This window comes from Oryctolagus cuniculus, chromosome 10 (genome assembly GCF_964237555.1).
Source record: "Oryctolagus cuniculus chromosome 10, mOryCun1.1, whole genome shotgun sequence".
Lineage (NCBI taxonomy): Eukaryota > Metazoa > Chordata > Mammalia > Lagomorpha > Leporidae > Oryctolagus > Oryctolagus cuniculus.
In genome coordinates this window covers 94,408,965-94,432,569 of record NC_091441.1, presented here as the reverse complement: position 1 = coordinate 94,432,569, position 23,605 = coordinate 94,408,965, and the positions used below count along the sequence as shown (strand labels likewise).

Genomic DNA, 23,605 nt, shown 5'->3' with positions numbered 1-23,605 from the left:
GCCCCACAAACTGGCGTGTCACCCCCTCTCCTGGCAGCTGCCGCCGAGGGAGGGGACAGGGAGCTCGAGGGGCGTGGAGTTTCCCTTGGTCCTGGTCTGGGGTCGCCAGCCACTTCGCCATCATGCACGCACGGACAGCCTAGCCTTGGACCGCTGCCACCCCGCCTCCAGCTGGATCAGTTCCGAAAGAAAGGTGGGAGGTGCAGGACGAGGCCAGAGCCACTGCAGAGGAGTCCCCCGCGGGGCCAGAGAGGCGCTGGCTCCGGGTGCAGTTAGGCCCCTGGTTTCCAGGGCGCGGGCGGCCGGGCAGTGAAGGCGCCTTTCCCGAAAAGTTTCAGGGACAGGAGCCGGTCGGCCCTGGGGGCTCTCACGTCCGTTCCTCCCCACTGGTGACTTCTCCACCTGTAGGCGGCGGCGGCGGCGGCGGCGGCAGTGAGCCGAGTGCGGGTGGGAGGAGCGGGTTTCCAAAAGTCCCTTTTTCACGTCTTTGCTAAGTGTAACCCTGCTGCGCCACGCTGCGCTGTGCAGCCCACCCGCAGCCCCGGGGGGAGCCAGCCCCTTTCTTGGGAAAGCAAAGAAAGGGGAAGCTCCTCCAGGCGGCCTGAAATCCATGCAGTAAACGGACACAGGGGAGCCGGACGGCCCTGGAAACACCACGGGGCTCTGGAGCGCACCGCCGTTCCCCCTCACTGCGAGCCGCCTCTTTGGCGCGGACACCTCTGGGCTTCTCAGAGAGGAAATGCTTCTGTGGTCCCCAGCGCCCGCTAGCCAGGGCCCCGCGCCCACGGCCCAGTCGTCCCCAAAGCGCCGCAAAAGCTGGGGGTGCATCCTGGAGAGTGGAAACCCGGGTTTCCCCGGACTTCCAGCATGAAGGCTCCGTCTCCCTCCCCACCCCCGCTGCAAGTGTCAAGTTTCCTCCAGGGGAGGGGGTGGGTTGCAAAGTCGGCCTCAGTGCGCGCTACGCAGACTGCAAAGCCTACTCTCCCCAACGCTTGACCGAAGGCGCGCGAGTACGCGCAGTCACACTCACACGCGAGCACATTTGCACACTCACACGCGTGCACAGACACGTCCCGCCGTGCTTCCGAATCAACGGCCCGGATCGCTGGCCGCTGGAAGCGCGCACTTTCCAAGCTTCGCGCGGGGCGGGGCGCGCGGGGCGGGGCGCGGGCAGTGGAGAAATTGATAACAGATTCGGGCGGATTACAGCGGATCTCTTTGTTAGAGCCGAAGCCACACAAACCGAACCCACTGGCCGCCCGACACCCCTCGGGGAGTGCCCATCAGTTCCTAGAGCAGGGTCCAGTTGGGAGGGGAGGCCATCCAGTCTCTGTAACTCCTCGGGTCTCCCCAAGCTGCAGGGTAGAGGTAGGCAGGGGTGTCGCAAAGGAGATGGGGACAGGACGGGCCCCCAGTGCAAATCGGGTCTCCACTTAACCTCGCTTGCTTGCCCAGTAACACCTTGGCCTTCTTCCTGCTCCACTCCTGGTGCAACCCAGCAAAGGCCCCACAAGTTTGAGAAACTGGAGGAACCCGCAGCGAACTCACCAATAAAATACGTGGCCTCTATGGGGTGAAACATCCCCATATGTTTACTGAGGCTGGATCGAACAGACGGTCTGCAACCAGCCCTTCACACCCGGGCTAAAACAAAAGCTCTTGGACAAAGCTGACAATCCCAAAGAATGTTTTGGAGCAGGGGCTCAGGGAAGTTGACCCTGTGGAAACCCCGCTCCCTCCCAGTGTGCCCAGGAGGGCCACGGGGCACTGGAGAAGTTCGACTTGGCACAGGGGTGGGGTGAAGGGAGTGCATTTGCATACCCTGGTTTCCAAGCTGGAGCCGCTAAAAAATGAGGTGGCTCCCCGTTTGCCACCGTCCTCCCTTCTCCATACCCACTTTCCTCCCTGCCTTTGCGTTGAATTAAAAGGTGAGCCTAATCCTTTATCAACGGCAGTAAGGGCAGGCGGAACCCATGAGTGCAGACCCTCGCAGCACCCAGGTCCTCCTAGGAAGTAGGACAAAGGGGCTGGCTGGGTAATGATCCTGCTCCCTGGTCCCTGATGCACCCTCCCTTGTTCAGGGCATCTCCTCTGGCTGCCTCCTCGTCCAAGGCCCAGGAGTTGGGAGTGAAAAAGGATGAGGGACGTGCCAACCAGGCGGAAGCAGTGAGTTTGACCCCGAGGCTTGCGGAGGCAAAGAGCAGGATGGGAAACTCCAAAAAGAATCTTGGAAATGAGCTTGTTTTCCCCAGTCTGGTATGTCTCTATCTCTCACTCAAGCAACTAGAGGTAGTACGGAGAAACTTGCAGGAGAAAAACTCCATTGAAGCCAGAACTTGAGAACCAGGAGAACCCGGGAACCAGGAGAAAACGGAGAGATTCGAGGCAGAATGGGCCGGCCAAGGCCGCTCGGAGGTCCGCTGTGGGGGAGGCAGACAAAGGAGCCGCTGGTCCCCAAGGCTTCTACGCCAGGAGCAGGGGAGCTGCTGCTGACCCACGCAGCCACGGAGGTGCGTGGCCCCAGAGCTGCAGCGAGGGTGGAGATGCAAGGGGGTGAGAAACAGCCAGAGCAAAGGCCGCGGGTGATGCTTCAGGCCAAATGGGTACAATGGACTTGAGCAGCCGCGGACCACCCGGGGCCGGCCTCCGAAAGGACCTGGACCGCGCGGCCGGTCCAGGAGCTAGGAGGCTCGGAGAGGGAAGAATGGTCTGGCTGGCTCTCCTTGGTTTTCTTCGCCCCGCCCACCCCCTCGGATTACTTTCCAGACCCCACTCACTCACACATCACTTCCACCTTTGCACACACAATGTCCCCACAAGCTGAACGCTCCGGAGGTGGTTCACTGTCTACCTACCGAGGAAGAACATGGAACACCAATAATCCATCCTCTTCCCCCCCCCCTTTTAAAAAAAAAATAGAGAAACTGAGGGCAAGAGAGGAAGGCCACACTTGCTCTTGCACACACAGAGACTTGGTGAGACAACTGACTCTAGGCCTCCTGGGGCGACATCTTCCTGCCCCCGCCCAGATGTACCCACCCCTCGGTCCAGCTGTCCTAGTCTCCGTTTGCTGGGTCGGACTCACGTCCCCTTCTGCACTGCAGCTCGACCCCTGGGGCCTTCGAAGGGCCCTGCTGGGAAAGTGGGGCCTGGTGGTCTGCAGGGATGAAGGGAGCTGGGGGAGGGGGGAGAGACGGGGGAGAGGGAGAGAAGAGAGAGAGGGGCCAGCAACATCAAACCTCCCCAAAAACTGAGAGCACAGGTGCCCTACCTCAAGGCGGCCAATAGGGGGCAGCCGGCACCGTCCGGCAGGGGAAGGAAAGGCAGCGGCTAAGACTCGGAGCTCCGTGCGCACAGTGCTAACCCCTTGTGCACCGCAGCGCTCTGGGTAGCGGGGCGGGGGGAGACCAGGGGCTCTCGGGCCTGGCCTACCCGGATAGTCTTCTGTTGAGGGAGCCGCGGGACAGAAAGACTAAGAATAGTGTGTCCAGGACCCGAGAGCGCACCCCCGCAGCACAGCGATCTACTCGCCAGGACACACACACACACACACACACACACCCTCATTCGACTGCCCGCGAGTCGCCGCGCGCTCCCAGAATTGGCCCCCTGCAAACTACCCCCGGCCTCGGCCATCCAGAAACCCTGCCCCTGCGTCGGGATGGTTCCGCGGTGGACGCGCTGGGGCAGGGGAGGTGCGGACCCGGCAGGGCCCGAGTTACTTCCACACTGCGATCGAGGGGCAGGGCCCCCGACGCCAAGACTGGGATCGGAGTAAAACAGCGCCGTGGGGGCTCCAGGTCGTGGGGGTGGCTTTTTTTTTTAACCTTTGGGATAAAGGAAGGAGAGGAGTAAGGGGTCGTTTGATTTTAGGAAACATCTTAATTCCAATTCTAACCTTATTCTTTAGCAAACTAAAAATGGTAAAGACCAAAATAAATAAATAAATAAATAATGGAAATAAGGGGTCGAGGCATGGAGGCCAGAGAGGGAAAAGTTATTTGGAAAACAGCAAGTTTATATACTGCAGGGAAAAACGCTAACTTTTCGTAAAAGTGAACTCTGGGTGACCCTCCGAGTGTGTGACTCGGCTTTAACATACAACTGACAATTAAAACAAACACGAGTTCACAAACTGGCCCCCGCCTGCTCGCCCAACGCGGAGGCCCAAGTGTTTTCCAAAGCACCGGGCGGACTCCACTCAGGGGGTCGGGGCGCGCTCTCCCGGTCGACCGGATCAGAGCTCTCGCGACCACTACTCCCCGCCCCCACCAGCGCTGCAAAGTGCCTGGGCTCACCCAGTGGCGGCTAATAATGCTAATAACGCGACCCCGCTCCCCGCGCCGGGGTGCGCGCTGGCCCCCAGCCAGGCACTCTTAAAGGCACAGGGGCCTGCTGCTCTGCTCTGGCTACGCGGCCGGGGCGAGCCTGCAGCCCGGGCTCCGTCGGTGGGTTGGGGGGACTGCGTAGCTCTGGGGCGGTGGGCCGCTAGTTCCGCTGCCCGCTCTCCCAAGCAAGAAGCCCCCTTTCCAAGTCCGGGCTACACACCCTCTGGGAGCCCCCCGCAGTGGGCGCTCGGTAAATATTTGTTGAATTGAATCATCATCCCGTTACTGAAATATACGTAGTAAATTACACGCTAGGTTCTCAGCGTAAAAAGAGGCGCGTCCGTGAACCGCACTGAGTTTCTCTGCCATCGCTCTTCCCTACTTTTCCTCCCGTCGAAAAGGTTTGCAGAACTCTCGGAACGCCGACCAGAGGTCTCCCAGGACGCAGAGGCATTGCGCCAGGGGCTAAGGGGCCCGGGAGGCGGGGGTCCCTGCCAGCGACGCTGCAGTTCCAGCCTCTCGAGGCGGCTGGAGAAATGGAGGGATAGGAAGAGAGGTGTAGGAAACCCAATGAACTTCCAAAAAGGGAAGGGAAAAAAAAGTTAAAAATTGGCGAGCCTCGGCGGCGCACGGAACACCTACCTTCATGGCGAGGGGGGAGGGGGTACAACGAGGGTGCCGTCGCCACCCGAGCGAGGGCAGCCGAGGAATCCGAGCGGAACGGTCGGGTTAAACCTGAGGGAGCGTCTGGGCACAGGGCTGCGGAGTCCTCCGGCGCTCGTCGGGTGGGCGCAGTGAGCCGGCGCCGAAGCGGGCTCTGGGACCCGGCCCGGAGATGCGCCCTGGAACCGAGGAGCTGTAGACGCTCGCCGGCCGGCAGCAAGGGCAAGGCCCGACCCGGGCGCAACGAGGGAGCCGCGGGTCCGGCGAGGGCGCGCAGACGACTGTTCCGCGGCGAGGCGCTCCCTCTCCAACGTCCATCAGCGACGGCGGTAATTAGGGCTTTCCAACCCCAAATGTGGGCGTGATTGTGCAAAAGACTTTACAACAAATAATAAAAAAAAATTCTTCACAAGAGAGTGAAAAAAAAAAAATGCCCCACTACTCAACTCTGGCCCGGGGCGGGGAGGCGGGGGGAGGGCGATGCGTGCGCCCAGGTGCCCCCAGTTCATGCACAACACGGATTCTGCAAACTCCCGGCGGCTCACGCCTCCCGATCTCCGGCTCCTCCTCTCAGGGTCTGTGGCCGAAACGTCTGCCTCCAGGCGCTGCTCCTGCGGCCGCGAGTTGGCGTGTGGACGCCTGGGCACGCACACAGACACACACCCGCACACGCACACCCGCTGTAGCCTTGCGGCCACGGAACAATCAGGCGCGCGCAGCTTTTTCTCCGGGAGATGCCGCGGCAAACGCACCGGTAGCCAATTGAGTTGCAAGAGTCCCAGCCAAAGTCTGTCCTTTCATTTTAGGGTCCGGCCAAAGCGGGTAGCGAAATAAGTGGAAGACGCCCCCCGCAACGTTCTGCCGCGCGCCGGGTTCGCGAGGTGGGCCAATGGGCGACTGCCTCAGGGGAGACGCCGGCTCCCCCGCTACGCAACTCTTTCTTGCTCTCGCTCTCTTCGGATTGATCTCCCGCTTTTCCTCGCCTTTGCAGGGCGAAGGGCGAAGAGGAGCGAGGGCACCGCGGGCGCGGGGCTGGGGAGGGGCGAGAGCTCGGGGGTCCGCAGCGGCGACTCAGCTCCAGCGGTCCATGGCCGGCGAGGCCGCCCACCTCCTCCGAGGGTGCCCGGGTCCGAGGGGCGGGAAAGCGGGCAGGCGGGCGGTCCAGGGACACCGCGGCGGCGGCGGAAGGAGCTCGCTGGGCAACGGCCGCACCGAACGGGACTCCGGACGGCGGAGGCGGCGCCTGGGAGCTCGTAGCAGCTTTCCACGCGATCCTGCGCCCCGAGACAGACTGACCGGCCGCGGGGACCGTGTCCCCCCCACCCACCCCCCGACCCTTCTGGCCAACTGCCTCCCTCCCTCCCTCTCTCTCTCCGGACTCCTCTTCCCTTAGTGTTCTCAGGGAAAAAAAAAAAATTAAGTTGCAGAACCAAAGGCGGCTGGAAAGAGAGAGGGAAGGGGGGGAAAAAGAAAGGAAAAACTCAACTTTGCCTATGCGCATGCGTGGTGAGACCGGCCTATGACAAACTCCGCAGGATTTTAAAGCCGTACTACGGGCTGGGGTGCAGGAGGCGGGGTGCACCCCCCTCCGTGTGCCCCCTTCTCTGGGCTCCCCATCCCCCAGGCATCTGCTGGGAGAGGGAGAGGTCCGCACCGCAGCCGCTGCCTGCAGCCGCCTGCCTAGCTGCGCCCCTTCCAAGGCCACCGACCCGTGGGAGGCTGAACCCCAACTCCCCTGGCTGCTCCCCTTGGTTCGTCTATCCCGGACTGGGGCGCCGCAGACTAATGGCCCAACTTGGAACTTCGTGGGGGACCTGCTCCTCGCTCTCACCTCCGGGAGAGGGTGGGCGCGCGCATCCTGCAGGGGCCCCCAGTGTAGTCGGGGTACCCGGAGGCACGCTTGCTCTTCTGCCTCCGAGCCAGCGCACCTGGGCGTGACGCGTGGTCCTGCCGCGCGGAACTCGGAGGAAGCCCGCAGGTGAGAAGAGGGCGAAATTCGACAAAATCAGGTTTCAAGCACCGGAACTTCTAGACCCTTCCAGACCCCCGAGGTCGCTGGGACTCCAGCGGGGCGGGATGGCTGGGTGTGCGGCCTCCCACCCCCACCCCGGGTCCGCCAGCACGCCAGGAGCGCCACCCCCAAACCGTGCCTCACGCGGGAGCGCAATTCCCGTTCGCCATCATGCCGCTCCTCCAGCTGCGGAAGGTGGAAGAAACACACACACACATTCACTTTGCGCCATCCATCGGCATACCCTTGACCTTGAGTGCAAAATCTGTGGCCTGGGCCCTTCTGAGGGGTGGCTGCTGAGTTTCTCCCGTAACACCCAGGGTGCGCAGACCAAGGCTCCAGCGGCCCCCTTCCCGGTCCTGACTTACACAGCACCCTAGACCCCTCCCCAGCCTGGCTTCCAGCACACAGCCGCTGGAGAGGACGCTCCAGCTCCTTCCGGCCTGCTCTGTCTTTCGCCTGGGACAGGAGCAGCCAGGAAGAGGAGGCGCTGAAGGTTCTCTTCTGGACCACTTGGGGACCCATTTTCTCGTTCCCATGTGGCCTGCGATCTGTCCACTGGAAGTGAAATTCTAAAACAAGAGGGATGTCTCTGCACCTGGCATCTCATCTCTTCCCCCACCCCACCACCACCCCCTAACCCCCAGTGGCCTCAGATGCCTAGGGCAGGCGAGCCAGCTGCACCCTTGGACCTCCATCTCCCCGACCCAGGCTCTGTGCAACGGTGCTGAAAAGTGGCAGGACATTTACTGGCTATGAATTGTGCTCCCAAAGGCCACAGGAGCCACCTGGCACCGGAGTGCCCTGGAGTCCAGAAGTACTTGGCCCACTGACCAAGGGCCCTTCACGGAGTTATCTGGATAACTGCCTCTGCTTTCCACTTGCCTTCACTTGCGTAGACACAGTGGCAGCTGTTGGATTCCCTGTTTTGCCGTCTTTTCTCTCGAGCTGGAGGTGTTGGGTGCTGGTTGAGGATGCCAGCTCTGCAGCCTGGAGTTCGAGCTCCTGCTCAGCCACTTTGCAGCTGTGAAAGCTTGGACCAAGCCTTGAGCCTCTGGGCACCTCCAAGTCCTCTTAAACACATGCACACAGAGACAACAGCAGAAATAGCATGGTCTACAGTGCAGGAGTGCCCTGGGAGTGACAACAGATGACACTGAGAACCAGGGGAATGCTGAGGGTGAGCCGTGGTGGCCGTGACCGCACTTAGCACGGGTCAGGTGCCTACCTGGCACTCAGTACTTGTTCTTCTAGAAAAAAAAAAAAAAAGCAACTCTGAAAACAGGGGTCTTCAAATTCCTTTGGTGGCAAAACCGGACCTCAGTGACAAGGCCATTGATAGCCCTGATTTATTCCAATTTTTCACTGAAGGAAACATTAACATTTAATGCATGGGTACTTTCCCAGACTGGAAAAACATTAAGTGATAATGCCCCATTTTATCTTTCAAAATTTTTCAAAATTTCCAACAAACCTGTCTGGGTCAAAGGGCTTCAGATAAAGGGCTGTGACTTTTATCTGGAGATAGGGACCACAAGTGTGTGCAGTTTCTGCCCCCATGAACAATCAGCTTCATAGCAGCCGGGCCTCCTCTGTGCTCCTTGGGGCTGTAACCCCATTCCCAGAACAGGGCCTGGCACTTGGAGAGTGCTCATTCCTGGCCAGATGAACGGTTAAGGAGAGGAGCGAATTATTTCAGATGAGGTTGTCAAGGAGGGGCCAACTAGGAATCTCCTTTGAGTCTTCAGTGGGGAGTGAGGGTGAGGGCTTGCCCTGAGACAGGCTCAGTCAAAAGCACCATGCCATGGGGGACTGCTGATCGGGTTGGCTGGGAAATGACCAGAAAACTGGACTGAGAGAAAGTGCAAACCCAATAGTCCTCCAAGGGTGGGATTTCGTATTCCAAGCCTTGTGAACCCCATATAGACATTGGGGTCTGTGTGTTCACACAGAAGACACACCAGCAAGGCAACACCCCGTTCCACTTGCCAACATTTCTGAGTCTGTGGCACAAATGAATCAATATTTTCGGCTGCTCTCCCTACAGGGTTATTTCACAAAGTGGAACACAAGATTAGGAATTTAGGAACGATTGCATCCCTGTGCCGCCTTTCCCAGCGGGAGAAAGCAGGGCCTGAGTTGCCATTCTGGGAAAATCTACCCTCTTTTTATGCCCCGCAAATAATATTTTATGGCCCTGGGTTTATGGTGGTGTTTGAATGATCTGCTGTAGAAAGCGGGGTTTCTCTCCAGTCACTAGAATTTGTCAAGAAGGGCTGCGGGCCATAAAAGAGGGACGGGCCCCGGGGACAAACAGGCTCCATCTTCTGAAATAAACTCATAAAGAGCCCCAAGATGTTTACTCCTTCGCCTCAGAGTCAAGACCAGCAGGGCTGTGTGAGAGGGGCCCCGCAGATGGAGCACTAAACAGGACAAAGAGGCCGGAAGGGGGCCGGGGGCTTCCACACCACCACATGGCCACAGTCAACGTAACCTGGTTGCATTGTGCTGCCACTGGCCCCCGGCCAGGGGGGCACAAAGGCTCCCTTGAGGTCAGGCCACATTCTGGGACTCTGGGCTGACCCAAGGGAGCTCCATGCACTAGGTCTGATCTCTGTGCCCTGCTCATTTGGAAGCTTCCTTTGATTTCTAAAGTCCCTGGTGCTTTTAGAGGGGCCTGGGTGGATGCTTTGACTTTGCATTGTTTTTGCTTCATACTAAGGGACACCAAGGTCAGCCAGATGATGGTCTGAATCCCAGTTCTGCCTCTTGCTGAGGGTCTGTACAGCAGTCACGGAGTCTTCCTAACCTCAATGTCCTTACCTGTAAAGCTATTAAGAGTGTTCTAACAATCGAGAATGAACAAAGGACCTGGGCCCAGCCTCTGTGCAGGCTGCAGGCTCAGAGAATGGCGGCTACTGGGATTATTTCACTTCCACAGTGTTTCAGGTGAAATCCAGAGACAAACGAGGAGCCTGGGGAGGGTAAGCGTTGGGTTAGGAGAAAAGAAACAGGCAATCATATGGTGACCTGCCCTCCCACAAGATGGAATTCAGTGAGGATGAGGCAGATGGGGGGGGGTGGTAATAATGAGAAGTGAAGACACAACACCGGCTGCTAATATTTATTGAGTTCTTCCTATGCCTCAGTTGCCAACTGTGCCGAAACTCTGCATTCAGTGCTTTGCTTCTTGGGCCTGCACTACATGGAGGAAGGAGAAAGTTCAAAGAGGCCACAGTTTCTATCGGTCCAAGCTGTTTTACTGGGGCAGAAGTTGTGAATCCGAACCTCCACCCCGTTGCACTAAGTAACAAACCCAGGTACCTCGAGCATTGGCCACAGCAGAGAAAAAACCGATTCAAGTTCAGTTCAACAGAGTGGTCAAGGATTTGTTCTCACTTCCACTTCTGGTTTCCTCTGACCCACCTGGCTTCCCTGGCCTCGCCGCGCCCCCCCCCCCCCCCCCGCCTCCTTCCACCACATTTACAAACGGCAGCATCTCTACTCAGCAGCACCTGGAATCCCTACCTTGCGCTGAGCAGTGTCATTGGAATTCCCTGCTCTCTGAAAAGCATCTGGGCTGTCGCCATTCCTGGGTCATCCCGGAAATGCCAGATGAGGGCATGCAGGCTCTCGCTCCTCTGTGCAGCTCCTGTCATGTCACTCCCCTGCTTCAAGCCCTTCAGGGACTGCGCGGAGGTCATCAGATAAACAAGTTCACGTGGCCCGCAAGGCTCAGAGGAGTGCATCCTGCTGTCTGCTCTTCCCGCTGCCTGAAACACTGTTCTTTCAGATCAGGGTGCCCTCACTCCCGCTAGGTCGGCTCCCCAATGTGCAGATCAGTCTAGAAGCAGACCCCACCCTCTCCCTTCTGTCGTCCTAATCGAAGATGCTCTTGTTTGCCCGCAGGCTTGGTTACTTGTCTATTTTGTTTGACCTCACTAGAAGGTAGCTCTCAGGAGGGGTCTCCTCTGTCTTGCTCAAAGCTGGGACCACCCCCAGCACCTGGCACAGAAAATACACTCTGCACAAACGATGGAGGATTGGTCTTACCTGTGGCCCCATCACTGCTAAGCAGGTTTCAACCTTCGTAATCAGACTCTACACATCCAGGACTTAACCATCATACATTGTCTACCTAGAAATAAAGAGAAAGCCAGTTTTTGGAAGGTGGGGCCCTCGTTACCCACAGGGGCTCCCACTGTTTCCCCTGAACTCTGCCACATGGGGCTTGCCTACAGTGAAAGGGTCTGGTCAGAGACTGCAGACAGGCAGTATCCCACTGATCCTTCTCTTCCGTCACGTACTTTTTATGAAGCATGGTCATTTGCTTAGGAAAGTCACTTTGGCATGGTCAGTCCCAGGAGGGAGCTCAGTACTGTCCACTCCTTATTCCAAAAGGGCCACTGCACACCCACAGGCTGGGATGAGAACATCGATGAACCATTTCCAGGAAACGCAAATCCCTGTACTCAAAGGAAGGAGCTGACTTTGCCTATTTTCTTTTAAATGAGAAAACACTGGGATTTCATTTTGCTTAATTTTATTATTAGTAGTCTTTTTTGCAATCATTAATATCACGTGTCTAAGTCTGTGTATTAAAGCTTTGGAAATACAATTGAGCTATCCTCAATGACTAATTTTGTCCCCAATCAAACCATTACACCGTCACACCCCTGGGTATGTAATAGCAGGTTTTTCAACAATTTGGCTAAGTTTCTTTCTCTGGAAGGGAAATCTAGAGAAATGAACTACTTTTCAAATGTTTCAGATTTAGGCATGCTTGCTGTGAAACTAGCCGGTAGAAGTGTAAGGGCTCATTAGAAAGCAGCTGGATAACGCTCACATTTGGTTCTAACTAGATTCTAATACAGATCAGATGTATCCTTACAGATAAGGAGCGAGAAACAGTCCTTTATGGTCACCTGGAAGGCTTAGCTTAGGACACATTTGGGTGAAATTTAAAATAGACTTTGCCTAAAGAAGAAAAATCCACCCTGGCATCTCTTGACAATGTAAGAGTATGAAAATTTCTCTTGGTCAATTTCTCCCATGTAACTTTTTAAAAAAAATTATATGTAAACATGTAAGTTGTTTTTAAATTGACAAAATTATATACATGTTTATGATACACAACATGATGCTTTGATGTATGTAAACATTTTGGAATGGCTACATCAAGCTGAGGAATGGATCTATTACCACATACTTGTTTCACTGTGATGGTAACTTTAAAAAGATCTGTTTTTCTTGTGATTTTCAAGCATTTGAATCTTGTTAGTCACTGCAGTCATAGTGTACAACAGAGCCCTTGAGCTCATTCCTTCTCTCTGAAATTTTTTTATCCTTTGACCTACAGCTCTCGGGCCTCACCGCCCCCCCCCCCCATCCCACCTGCCATTTGTCCCCACTTGCTAACCATTATTGTACTCTCTGCTTTGATGAGTTTGACTTTTTTACATTCTGAGTACAACTGAGGTTGTGCAGTATTTACCTTTTTGTGCACTTGGCCTATTCCACTTAGCATAATGTCCTCTAGGTTCATCTATGTTTTCCCAATGGCAAGATGTCATTTTAAAGGCTGAATAGTATTCCACGCACATCTGTATTTTCTTCATCCCTACTTCTGGTGATTCCCACTTAGGTTGATACTGTATAACTACTGGGAATCATGCTACAATGCATATGGAATGACAGCCAACTCTTTGCTATATTGATTTAATTTCCTTTGGATATATAAGAGTACTTTAGGAAGTTCATGGACAAAGGTATTAAAAGATAAATTTATATTGATAGGGTAATTTTAAAATCTACCATAGATTTTTCTTTTTTAAAAAGATTTATTTATTTATAATTATAACTTTAAGAACATGGTGATTCTTCCCACTGTACCCGCCCTTCTACCCACTGTTTCATATCTCCATAGATCTTTCTTAATAGCTATTTTCTATTAACTTTTTTAAAAAAAGATTTATTTATTCATTTGAAAGTCAGAGTTACACAGAGAGAGAAGGAGAGGCTGAGAGAGAGAGAGAGAGAAAGGTTTTCCATCCACTGCTTCACTCCCCAACTGGCCACAACAGCCTGAACTGCACCTATCTGAAGCCAGGAACCAGGAGTTTCATCTGAGTCTCCCACATGGGTGCAGGGCCCCAAGGACCTAGGCCATCTTCTTCTGTTTTCCCAGCCCATAGCAAAGAGCTGGATTGGAAGTAGAGCAGCCAGAACTTGAATTGGTGCCCATGTGGGATGCTGGCACTGCAGGGGGTGGCTTTACCCGCTATGCCACAGTGCTGGCCCCTTCTATGGACTTTTTAAATAAAGATCTTAACATGGATTTCAAAAATTTTTTCAACAAAATAAACTTATCTTTTAATTCCATTTCCTATGGACTTTTTAAAAGTGCTCTCATCTCCTTAGAAGAAGAATTGCTAGATCATATGATGGTTTTATTTCTAGCTTTTTGAAGAGTCTCCTGTCTTCTACAATGGCTGTACTAATCTGCATTCCTATCAATAGATGTGACACTTGATTTTTAATATCAAACCAGTGATAGAGAAAAATAATAAGACAGCCACACAACAGCAACATTTGCAAATGACAAGGACAGAGGCAAGCAATTCAGTTACCTGGTCTGCCTGATGCCAACCTGTGCACAAAACATGCATGAAGTTAACTGCAGTTTTTAATGTTTCAAGAACGTTGGCAGGACCAGCACTGTAGCATAGCGGGTAAAGCTGCCGCCTGCAGTGCTGCAATCCCATAAGGGCGCCAGTTCAAGTCCCAGCTGCTCCACTTCCCATTCAGCTCTTTGCCGTGGTCTGAGGAAGTTCTGTAGAAGATGGCCCAAGTCCTCGGGCCCCTGCGTCCACGTGGGAGACCTGGAAGAAGCTCCTGGCTCCTGGCTTCAGATCGGCGCAGTTCTAACTATTGCGGCCATCTGGGGAGTGAATCAGCAGATAAAGGACCTCTCTCTCTCTCTCTCTCTCTCTCTCTCTCAACCCCCCCCCCCCCGCACATGGCCTCTGCCTTTCTGTAACTTTGCCTTTCAAATAAGTAAATTCATCTTAAAAAAATGTTGCCACTACAGTAACTTCACATCTTACAGAATGTTAACTTGAATTATTCTAAAGTTTTCCTTTCCTTTCCTTTCCTTTCCTTTCCTTTCCTTTCCTTTCCTTTCCTTTCCTTTCCTTTCCTTTCCTTTCCTTTCCTTTCCTTTCCTTTCCTTTCCTTTCCTTTCCTTTCCTTTCCTTTCCTTTCCTTTCCTTTCCTTTCCTTTCCTTTCCTTTCCTTTCCTTTCCTTTCCTTTCCTTTCCTTTCCTTTCCTTTCCTTTCCTTTCCTTTCCTTTCCTTTCCTTTCCTTTCCTTTCCTTTCCTTTCCTTTCCTTTCCTTTCCTTTCCTTTCCTTTCCTTTCCTTTCCTTTTGACAGGCAGAGTTAGACAATGAGAAAGAGAGAGACAGAGAGAAAGGTCTTCCTTCTGTGGGTTCACCCCCTAAATGGCCACTACGGCTGGCATGCTGCGCCAATCCAAAACCAGGAGCCAGGTGCTTCCTCCTGGTCTCCCATGTGGGTGCAGGGCCCAAGGACTTGGGCCATCCTCCACTGCCTTCCCAGGCCACAGCAGAGAGCTGGACTGGAAGAGGAGCAACCGGGACAGAACCGGCACCCCAACAGGGACTAGAACCCCGGGTGCCGGCACTGCAGGCAGAGGATTAGCCTAGCGAGCCACGGCGCCAGTCCCTAATGTTTTTCTTCTATGTGAATATTCTCAACCTCCTTAAACAGACCTGAAACAACCCTAAACAGCAGAATTAAATTCCAAATCCTTCTAATTTTGTATATACTGCTGCAGTCAATGGTAAATGACTCTGTTCTGGGTCCCAGGTTTGTCTGAAGAACTCAGCGGGCTGTGGATGCAGGGTTGTGGTCCTCGATGCAGGGCTCTGTCAGTGCCTGCAAGGTCAGGTGACAATACATTGACTTTGAAAACACGAGGAACTCTGCCAGGACAAAAGATCCCGATGTCGCTGAATGTATCTAAAGTAAGTGGTTTGGACTTAAGCACTGATTTCTACTTAACCCAGAAGAAAAGCAGTCACCCTTTGGAAATACCACAGCATTCAGGAGAGTGAAATGAATGACGGCCAAGGATTAAATCGACCTATTCCGGTGGGTACATATATCTACCGAGTATATACAGGAACACGACGGCTCCACTCTCGCGTCATTTGTGGACAACCCTCTTCTGCTCAAGCCAGGGGCACGAGCCTCCCCCGTGGCCCCCAGTCCTTACTCATGGAGATATGTCATAACAGAGATTAGGGGTATGGAAGCGCCCTCCCTCCCTTGTGCGGCAGGCTCAGTTCCGGGAGCTTGGAAAACATCTCTTTGCTATTTGAAAATGGGACTCAATACGTAGATGATCAACATCTATTTCAAAATTCACCAACAGAAAATGAAAGCAAATCATAAATTTAGACAGTTTGTTGGGGCTAAATTATAACTACAAAAAATAAATCAAAGAGCAGCTTAAAACATATGGAAAGTACCAGCTACAGACACAACTGATTTGCTGTTCATTCATTCATTCCACTGTTTGCTCATTCAATAAATATTTAGGGATCATCTACTGTGTACCATCAACCATTCACTTAAGCATTTATAGCACACCCATTCATTCATTGACTCAGTACTGTATATGCCAGAAGAGGTTGACCTGTCCATTTTAGTCCACAGAGAGTTACTGAACACTGACAAAGTGTCAAACATGAACAGACTCTAGAGGGAAGCTCTCCATGCACAGGCGAGAGGGGAGCCCTCAAAGACTATTGGTAAGCATATCCGGGGTGTCCCTGCTGCTGGGGCAAGGGTGTTTGGCCCGTGGCCTCTTAGCTAAGTAGTTCTGGAAAAGGGCTCAAGGGGTTCAAAATCCAAGTTCAACATTATATATCCTCCCCATGCTGGCCAGCTAATGCTAGAAATCTATCCAAAGGGGTCCAGCAGGGCAGAGGGTCAGTGGACATTACAAGACAAATGCTCTGCAGTGGCCATTTTATTGCCCAGCAGAGCACTGTCATCTTATAGAAGGCTCAGAAAACAGAGACACTTTGGGTTCTGTTAGTGGTTAAGACAGGGAGATCTTATAAGCAAAACAGTCCCCCCACGTCTTTTTTTCTAACATCTCGACAACCTCATAGAAAATGGGATTATTCCCCATCCTCTCCAAAGTGCTTACTCTAGTCTGTGCTAAGTATTTTGTAGCCATATGTAATTGAGCCTGCCTTGATTATTAGTAAAAATTATTATTATTCCAATAAGCTCCGAGAAATGAAGCAACTTGCCCAAGGTCACACAAGTAGAATTTCTGCAATTTCTGTAAATAAGCAGCCTTGATTCCTAAGGGGGCAAAAGTAGAGGGAAGAAGCAGAGAAGAAGGAGAGACAAAGGGAGAGACAAAGAAAGAGATGGAAGCTAAGAATCCTAAGAAGTGGAAGGGTGGAAGGAAGGGTTGGAGAAAGGAACCAAGGAGAAGACAAGGGCCAAGTCCATTCTCCCACAGGAGGAGTGGGGAAGAATTACATGGACTTTCTACTCTTTGACTATAAAAGATGAGTCTGCAGGATGCTAAACACCCATGCTTAAATCAAGATGGTCAACATTTTCCCATCACCATACACCTAACGAAGTACTCACAAGGACCAATCAGATTGCTTCTTTTTGTTTTTGTTTTGTTTTGAATCCAGCTCAGCAGTCTTATAATGATACATGCTGCAGTTTGTTTCTGGGCACCTTCCTTACATATCATTGGTTAATGATAGAGAGCTTTCACCTGGGCCATAACATCATGCCTTAAACATTTAAACAGTGTCACTCAAGTCGGAGGCTCAATTCTCATTTGGCTCATCTGTTTCTACTTCATTTGGGCAGCTGTCCAAAAAACAAACAAACCCCAACCAACAAACAAAAACTTCCCTCTAATTACCCACTATGTGCAAGAAATTATAAGCATTGAAGACACAGAGAGGAATGAGTGATGGCTCCTGTTCTCAAGGGCTCAAGGGAAAGCAGGATTTCTGGGCATGCGCAGTAATGGTGATGAGAGTAATATTATTAATGCTACACCGTGAGGTGTGTGGGAGACACAGCAAAGAGGAAAAGCAGAGCCACTACTAAAGATAGAAGACAGGCGTGGAGAGAGGGCCCCTGTCCGATGTCTGTCTAGCATGAATTTTCCCTTTCTCTCTAAGAGTACTTAGTAGATTCTCCTCTGAGGACCCATCTGCACTCTTTCTAGGCCGGGGGATTTGCTGGGGCTAGATCCACCCTTGACTCCAGGTAGGGTGTGTGGCATACATAGGCCTGGCCAATCAGTCCTGTGACACAGATTAGGCTACCAGAGACAGTCTCAGGACTTTTCTTCCCTCTTCTTTCCTTTTCCCTTCTTTCTTTTCTTTTCTCCCAGTAATGGGATCGGGGGACTATCTTCCCCTTGAGATTTCTAAGCTGGCTGGCTGTAGATGTGGAGTTTCCAGTAAGGGAGTTGGGAAGCACCTCATGACAAAAGCTGCTTTGAAAATAAAGAAGTACAGAAATCAGAAGAGCCCAGAAATGCAGAGAAAACTGAGGCCCTGGCACTCTGACCTTGCTGGAGCCCTTACAGCTCACTGTGTAAAATCAGTTTGACTTCGATTTTCATCATTTGCAGTTGAAAGAATTCTGACAATACAACAATGTTTGCTTGTTTTAGGGAAATTAATGTTTAAGTCCAAAAGGCAAGTGGGATTTAGGGTTAAATGGCAGATACCTGTTCCCTGCTGGGGTTGGGACCAGCCCTACAGAGACTAAAGAGGATTTGATCCAAGCCCATCCTCAGATTCCCTTCTTGTTGAGCCAGGAAGAAAGCATAGGAAGTGAACATTAATGTACAAATGGTGCGGTGTGGGAAGAGAGTCCATATGTGAGTCAGGCAGGGGGCTGGGGAGCGCTTTGAGGACAGGCCAGTGAGGTCGGAGCCAGGAAGACAGTGCACGAGGGCCTCTCCTACAGCACTGGGAGGCTGTGAGCCGAATGGCGCGGCCTGGGACCTACACCTCCATCTACAGCACATCTGGACGTGGACGTACTGGGGACTATCAGTGGGAAAGTCAGCAACTGTCTTTTAAAAGTAGACTCAATTTCTGTGGTTTTTGCAATGCTATTTCATTTGGAAACATAAATTAAATGGTTTAAGCAAACTAAATCCAGTAGGGGTTGACGTTGGGTCTTAAAATCCAAATTCTCAGAGGGCAGAATGCAGGACCTTAGATGCCCTTTGCTCATTAGAAATAAAACTTAAAATAACTACTTTCTTCTTCTGAATCCATCAGTTTCTTCCACGAGAAAATATTGCTAGCCTCCTGTGCGCCAGGCAGGACTACAGAGGCAGGCAAAAATCATATAAAATTCCCATACCTTTCTTCTTGCCTGCCCAAGAGATCGTTCTCCCTATGGTAGTGAATGAAGTCAGTCATTCCATAGGTCATTATTTGCACAAAGCCGTATAAATATATCTATTATACACAACAAAGTAAAAGCTCAGAAGGCAGACTATTCCAGGAACAGCTGTTCTATAAGGGGAAAATGGACAAATCAAGAATGCAAGATTGAACACGTTAAATGCTCTCTGCACATCTAAACATCATTTGGTTACTGCTTTGTTCAAAATGAAGAATCTATTCATTTCCTCCCCAGTACACTCAGGTCTGATAAACTCAGTTGATGCCAATGTTGCAAATGGTGGCTGTGGTCAGAGCCATGAGCCACACATAGTTTTTGAGCATTTGAAATGTGTCTTTACTCCAAAGGAAGACGAACCATAAGTATTCAATGAAATTGGTTTGCAAAGACAGTACAAAAAATTATAAAATATCTCATTATTAATTTCTATATTATTATACATTATAATGATGTATTAAAGCAAATGCATTACTAAAATAATTTTTTCCTGCTTCCTTTTACTTTTTAAAAGCATGGCTATTTAACAAACTTAAAGTTATATACAACATACCTCAAAAAGTTAATGGAGGGGCAGGTGTTAAGGCACAGCAGATTAAGCCACCACTTGAGAGGCCTGGATTCTACATCAAAGTGCTGGTTCCAGTCCCAGAACCTCTACTTCTGATCCAGTTTCTTGCTAATGCAAGGCAGCCAGAAGATGGCCCAAGTACTTACTTTCCTGTCATCCACATGGGGAGACCCTGACGGAGATCCTGGCTGCTGGCTTCAGCCTGGCCCATACCTTGCTGTTGCGGGCATTTGGGGAGTGAATTAGAGGATGGAAGATTTTCCCTCTCTCTCTCTTTCTCTCTGCCACTCTGTCTTTCAAATACATAAATAAATCTTGTTTCAGAAATTGGTGGGAAGCGGAACTAAAAGAAGGTTCAGAGGGATTGTTCAGCCTACTAGTGAAAATGCCCGTTTCCCACAGGGGAGCATTCAAGTTCAGTTCTCGGCTCCAGCACCTGGCTCCAACTTCCTGTCAGGGCAGATCCTGGGAGGCAGTGGTGATGGCTGAAGTAACTGCGTTCTAGCCACCCATGTGGGAGACCCGGATTTCATTCCTGGCTCCTGGCTCCAGCCCCAACCAAGGTGTGTATTTGGGGATTGAACCAAGGATAGGAGTTCCCTTGCTTCTCTCTCTCAAATTGAAAAGAGAGAGAGAGGGAGGGAGGGAGGGAGGGAGGGAGAGAGTTTATTTTGGTGCAAATATTTTTGAAATCCATGTATACAAAGGATCTTGAAAAAGTTCATGGGAAATGTGCACCATGAAAAAACTGCATGAATTTCAAAAATATAATTGCAAGAAAACAATCTTATCTTAATTCTTTTCCACAAACTTTGCAGATTATCTTCATATGCACCATTAATTATTATTGAAATCTTTAAAATCTATTTGAGAGGGAGAGAGAAAGAGAGGCAGAGAGAGGTCCCATTCACTGATTCATTCCCCAATGTCAGGCTTGGGCCAGAGCCAGGAGCCTGGATCCCAGTAAAGGTCTCTCAGTTGGATGGGAGGAACCATTAGCAGGAAGCTGGAGTCAGGAGCTGGAACCGGAGTGGAACACAGGGACACCAGTGTGGCACACGGCCATCTTAACTGCTAAACTAAATGCCCACTCCCTCACACGCTATTTTCTCTTGACCAAAATGGAATTCTGGAATCAGAGTGAGGACTGGGCACTGGCTTCTCTATTGAGTAACTGAGTGGTACTGATGAGGTTCCTTGACCTCACCAAACCTTGTTTTCTCTTCTGAGGCTAACAAGAGAAGAAGACTTACAAGAGACTACCATCAGCACCTACCTCACTGGGGCCGCTGTGACTACGAAATGAGGAAACATAGTCACTGTGCTGAGCATACACTGGCATGTAGTTCTCTCTTGCCAATGCCAACTCTTCAGAGCTTCTCCATAGTAATGCACCTGGAAAATGGGGACGATTGGGTTCAATTAGCAGTGACAGAAAAATGCACTACAGGAAGCTGCATAAATCCCTGGTACAAAGTTGCTTCCTTTGGATTTTCTATCTTCCTAAATCCAAGCACTCACAAAACGAGGCTTTGGAGAATGGCTGACTGTGGGCAGCTATGTTCCCGCCATGCCCAAGCTCTGATGTGCTGGGTTTTTGGTTGATGAAGGACTATTTACTGCAATGCTTCGTGCACTGGAGAACACAGGCACTTATTACCATTATGCATAGTATTAACATGGCTCACAGAGTTCCTGACAGCTTGCCACGTGCTAGACATGTATTCAGGTTAAAGGTAATGCAGAAAAGCTGAGTGATTTGATAGGGGTCACCCAGATGGAAATGGCAGAGACAGGGCTCAACCCAGGTCTGTGGGACCCAAAGTCAGACGCTGTATTACAGAAGCAGAAACACTCTGAGAAACTGCCTGTGGCCCTCACATCACAGCTCCTTCCTCAGAACTCGTGTCCTGTTTAGACAGAGGAGAAGGCTAGGTTTACCACATGACACTGAGATTTGGTATTAACAGAGAACCAGAGAGTTCCGAGGGATGGGAAGTTCTGCTTTCAAAAGGGGACATTCCTGAGTTATACAGAAGCAGAGAAACCTGCCTGTTATGCTGGCTCCATTCAATGAGACCCTACCTGTCTGTGGCCCTGCAACATTCCCAACGTGAACCACAAAAAACATTGAACTTTTTCTCTCTTGATAATTTTCTAGGCTTTTACAAACATGACCCCATCAACCCAGTCAATACCCAGATGAGACAGGTGGTTGGAAGTTATTATGATCCCTTTAAGATAGAAAACCTGAAGCCAGGAGAGAATAAGCAATTAGTCCAAGGTCAAATGTTGAGCCAGAGACAGACCTGGGAATGCAACAATTACCTTCTGAAATTCTAATCAAATGCACAAACTGATTGGCTAGCTACCAGCAGGTGCTGATGGCCAGTTATCTGCCATTGACAGAAAACCACTGTCTTTTAAACAAGATCTCTGGACTGGCACAGTTTGGTTTAACAACAATGATGACCAAACTTACATCATGTGGTTTCCAAAGTATCAGCTGAAAGCAACACATCTTCTTGCTCCAATTGGAGTATCCAGCTTACAAAGCGCTGTTGCATTTACTCATGCCTCCCAGCACCACTTAGAAAGACAGCGGGAGCGCTGCTCAACATAGAAGTCTTGCTGCTGGTGTCCTGCTCTTTAGAGATGATCAGAAGCACGTGAAAAGCGTTAGCGGGCAACTTGCAATGACTCTGATGTTGACATGGAGAAGAGATGAACAAGAACTAGCTTTGAATGATACAGAAGCTGAAATGTAATTACTCACCTTTGAGTTTATTCTCAGCCAATTGTCCATTACTCTTCAGCTGAACAGGCTCAGCAGTAGGGGAAGCTGTGTGATCCAAGGTCATGGGCTGGGGCGAGGGAAGACTTAGAGGTGAGCTAGGAGGCATCCGAGCTTTGAGCTAATAATCCCCAGGGCTCATGCACAGACAACTGTTTTACGGAGGAAAGTGCTGTTAATGGTCCCTCTCATGCAATCTTGCAGAATGCTCTGCTCCTCCAAATACCTGGAGCAAACCGTTTATTCCTTGTTGTCTGTCTGGGTCTTTGGTGATTTAAAATCAACTCTGCTGCTATCAATTTTGACCGCTTTGGGGCAAAGTGAGACTTCAGGGAAGCTGTTATCATCAGGAGAAAAGATAGGAGGACATTGACCCTTTTATGAATGGCCACATGCCATGCTCTGAGCTGATTCCTTAAGAATTCACAGTGGCCCCTTTTGGATTTGTTCAATTTCAGTTTTTTTTGAGCAGCCTAATCTGACTCTAAGAGAAATTTTTCTTCCTTGATTTCCTAAATTCTGGAAGCTCAGGAAATTTGGGACTGATCACCCTAAGAAATTCTAGTTCTGGGGGTGGGTGTTTGTCACAGTGGTTAGGTCACCACTGGGGACACTCACATCCCATATTCTAGTCTGGGTATTAAGTCTGGATTTGGGTCTGCTTCCAGCTTCCTGCTACGGTGCACCCTGACCGGCATGGTGACGGCTCAAGTATTTGGGTCCCTGCTACCCTTGTGGGAGTCCTAGATTGAGTTCTCTACACCTGGCTTCAGCCTGGCCCGGCCCTGGCTGTTGCAGGCATTTGAGGTGATGAACCAGAGGAGGGAAGATGTCTCTCTTTCTGTCTCTCTCTCTATTACAAAGAAATTAAATTTTTTTTTAATTCCAGTACTCTTTCCTTTCACTGCACAACCCGCTAATCCTCTTGTCAATCCTCTGTGTCCTGTGCTTGGTGTTCAGCTCCTTCCAGAAAAAGCAAATGCAGCCTAAGCCTGCTATAGGGATGCTGTCTTGCTAACACAAGACATTGCAAGGGAAAGATATCAAGAATTACGCATTTTCTTATTTTCAAAAATCAAATCCTTTGGGGGACTCCAAACTCAAGACAACCCACCTCTACCTCCATTTTCTGAAACCAGGACATCGTCAACTAGATTTGGAAACCAAGCCCAACACCTTCAATGGAGGACCTGGAGCATTTCCCTATGTCTTCATAGTTCCCAAAGTCCTAGCAGGTTGCTGTCTTGAGATATTTTCATACAACTCACTACATTGCCTTGTTTGAAGGATGGCGAACAGCATGGCAGCATTTCCAAACAATCATTCTGTAAAATCAACTAAGAAGAGTAACTGCATCACCAAAGGAATATAGACAAATAAATGCCATGGATTTTGGCCACAGGCAAGGCTACTAACTCCCAGCCAACACATGGCTAATCCTAAAGCCTTAATTTCTTCTGACAGAGGTGTGTGAATCTGCAGCCATTGGTGGAAAGGGGAAATGGTCCCTTCCCAAACAAAGGCTTTGCGTGGTGCTTTGGCCACACCAGGGTCATTCTTGTTTCTCTTTTTCTAACCAGGCACACAGTTCTTATCATCCAAGTGGGGCAGGTCTTTCCTGCCTTTTAAAAACCTGGTGTTTTATTGTCTAAAACCCTTGCTCTCTACTTGAGTTCATGTGTTTTGTGGAAGTACAAGTGGTAATTACACAAGTCTTTCCTTCCCTGTCATTGGCAACAG

The 23,605-nt window shown here is 50.9% G+C and overlaps 1 long non-coding RNA gene across 1 annotated transcript; it reads right to left on the bottom strand.

The window, feature by feature from the left end:
- Positions 1-10,530: 10,530 nt before the first annotated feature.
- On the bottom strand, positions 10,531-21,956 carry LOC127492329 (uncharacterized). The gene is made up of 5 exons (XR_011379507.1): positions 21,848-21,956; positions 21,554-21,718; positions 20,348-20,466; positions 11,056-11,140; positions 10,531-10,691 (listed from the first exon to the last, which is right to left on the bottom strand). It is a non-coding gene; the product is annotated as an uncharacterized lncRNA (long non-coding RNA).
- Positions 21,957-23,605: the final 1,649 nt, after the last annotated feature.